This window comes from Elaeis guineensis, chromosome 6 (genome assembly GCF_000442705.2).
Source record: "Elaeis guineensis isolate ETL-2024a chromosome 6, EG11, whole genome shotgun sequence".
Taxonomy (NCBI): Eukaryota; Viridiplantae; Streptophyta; class Magnoliopsida; order Arecales; family Arecaceae; genus Elaeis; species Elaeis guineensis.
Window position 1 is genome coordinate 5,206,401 of NC_025998.2, and position 3,054 is coordinate 5,209,454.

The 3,054-nt window shown below is 41.3% G+C and overlaps 1 pseudogene; it reads left to right on the top strand.

Annotated features, from left to right (window-relative positions):
* Positions 1 to 554: 554 nt before the first annotated feature.
* Positions 555 to 1,054, top strand: LOC105037685 (uncharacterized; annotated as a pseudogene).
* Positions 1,055 to 3,054: the final 2,000 nt, after the last annotated feature.

Consider the following 3,054-nt stretch of genomic DNA (forward strand, 5'->3'; position numbering starts at 1 on the left):
CATCGTTAATATCCTATTCTATTGTAATATAAGATATTGGATGAATATTTTACTAGGTGTGTATCAGCTAGTCATATACTCTGTACTGGTGAAACTAAGTTCAGTAAACTATATATTAATTTAGTTGTAGGTGTGTTTTGGATCGTTGCTGACTGTGTATCAAAAAACTTACAGTATGTATCACCTAACTATATATTTAGTATGTATCATATAATCATATAGTATGTATTGTTATGTGCTGAAAATGAGAAAAAAAGAGAATACCTTAATTACGAGACTAATAACTCTGTTAGTAAAAATTTTGTGACTTTTAGACTTATTCTTTAAAATTGATATGGAGAGAAACATGGCACACTATGAAAGCTGTCCAATATGATATTTTATAGTGCTTGCCCCATATGATTTTTATTCCTACTAAACCCCTCTCTAAGCACACCTCACTCAGCCAAAAAAAAAGTCCTCACCTCCTCCTCTTCTTTCTACTTTCTTGAAAATCCTTCCCTTCTTGAAATCTTAGAAAGCGAGCACTATCGTCATGGTGGTGCTAGGTGCCGATGGAGTCCCACTACCTACAAATCAACCTTATATCCACCCAGAGTCTAAAGTTGGCAGTCAGAGTTCACCGCATCCAGGCCTACGCCGTCGCCCGGGTGGATCCCGCATTCAAGCTCCGTACCTACGTCGATCGCACTAGTGGCGAAAATCCTACCTAAAACGACAAGTTCATCTTCCATGTCCCCACCAGCTTCTTCACTGACGACTCCACCTCCACCATCACTATCGAGATGTATGCTACTGTCGGTTGAATCCTTCCCGACCCTCTTTTGGGCACCATTCACCTCCTCGTCGGGAATTTCTGTCTGCTCTCCCACCGTGATGGCTGCCCGCCTTCGAAGCCATTGGCATTCACTGCTACTCTAGCTTCTTCCACAGTGTCCTCAATGTAGGTGCCATTCTCCTCCACCACATCCCCCTCATCGCTGCCAAGGCCCTCACCTCCCGCCCCACCATTGCATACCGCGACCTCATGGGAGAGGACTCCAAGATCAGGTAATGTCACCTGGTGATGCCAAGGGATGACCTTGCCGTCAGGAAGGATCCGACGCATACGGAGTGGAATGGAGAGATGAAATCGTTAGACGATGGGTATAAGGAGCGACTGGACGATAGGGTGGTGCTGTGCGTGTCCTGCTTCTTGGGGTTCTTGAGGCGAATCCATCAGAGGTGCGGATCTTCTGCAGTACCGTGATGCACCACATGGTGCGGTGCATCATGCGAGCCATCCATCACATGATGGATAGCTGCACGTGACCCTGCACGTGCGTACATGCGGTCACGTGCACCATCCATCATGTGATGGGCGGCACATGCAATATAGCACCGCATCGTGCGGTGCTATACAAGGGATCCGCACACATCCGTCAGAACCCATCCGATCAGATCTTGCAGCTGTCTCCATTAAGGAGAGCCTTGGTCGATGATGGACCATCCTGATCCACTATTATTGATTTTTCTCTCTTCATTATTTTTTGAAAAAATTATCTTTAAGATTTCACATATTTATGTTTTGACCTAAAAAGTTTAAAAATTTACAAACAGACTTCACAACTTTAAAATCTTGGTAAAGAGGCCCAGTTGTCGATCTCCGGCTTAATGGTGTTAATAGAAAAGATCAAATGACTAAAATTTCATTATATCACCTTCAACTAATATTTTTGTTTATGGAGCATAAATCATGCTCCAACTCATCTCACTACTGCTAAAAGAAGAACTTTAGGGAAAGAGGAAGCACCCTTTCCCTTTTTCTCTAAAGAGAGGAGAGATTGAGAGCTTTGGATTCCTCCTCTTTGACTCCAATGTCCCACCGCTGCACCAAAATTTAGGGTCGAGAGCTCGTTGCATTTGCCTTTCTAATTTTTTTTCAGAGCCCAACAAATTTCTTTTGATACATTTTTAATAAATTCCTAAAGCTTTTTTTGTTGAAAGCTTAGAAGTTTTTGCCAATTTTTAAATTACTTTTGCTTCTTTGTCCTAAGAGTCTTATTATATCTGTTGTTGTAGAGGTTAAGATAGAGGAAAGGAGATGCCTTATTTTGGAGATTGAACCTAACAAGTGGTTTGGGTGATATATACAAGAAAAATGCCTCCTTTTTAAATTTTGGAGTCCATCTATTTCAATTTTTTTTCTTTTTTTTTTTGTGGATATGGTTCTATTGCTCAGAAGTGAGGAAGGAACTCTGAAATCTGTAATGTAGTCTCCCGTAAGATGTTTTTGCTGGGAGAACTAGTACCAATTTGGTGGAGATTTTGATTGATAATAAAAAATAAACTTATTTCTTTGCTTATGTTTGTGGTTTATCCTCATTCATTGGGTAGTTAAGTATTTTGCTCAATGCATCTTAGGCCCATGGATTGAGTCAACTTTGCTGATGTTTGGAGCTTCTGAGGATCCTCTTAAAAGGTTACCTCTCGCTACATAAATGATCAAAATTTTTAACTTAGCTCGTCTTAGGTATGAGGGGCTATTTGAGGATCCTCTTATGGGATTATTCCTCACTTTTAGGTCGTCTAAGGTCTTCAACTCAGATCATCATGGATAAAGTTTTAGGACTTTCGAGGGTCCTCTTATGGGGTTACTCATCGCTTCTCAAACAGCCAAAATTTTCAGCTCAGCTCACCTTAGGGACAAGGGGCTATCCAAGGATTCTCTCATAGGGTTATCCCTCACTTCTTAGTCATTCAAGATCTTCGACTTAGGTCATTGTGGATAAAATTTTGGGGCGTTTGAGGGTTCTCTTATATGGCTACCCCGTACTTTTCAAACGATCCAGATTTTTAGTTTAGCTCATCTTAGGGATGAGGGGCTATCTGAGGGTCATCTTATAGGATTTTTCTTTGCTTCTTGGTTGTCCGAGATCTTCGGCCTAGATCATCATGGATATAGTTTTGGGGCTTCTGAGAGTCCTCATATGAGGTTATCCCTCATTTCTAGAATAGCCAAGATTTTTAACTTAGCTTGTCTTAGGGAGGAGGAGTTATCTAAGAGTCTTCTTA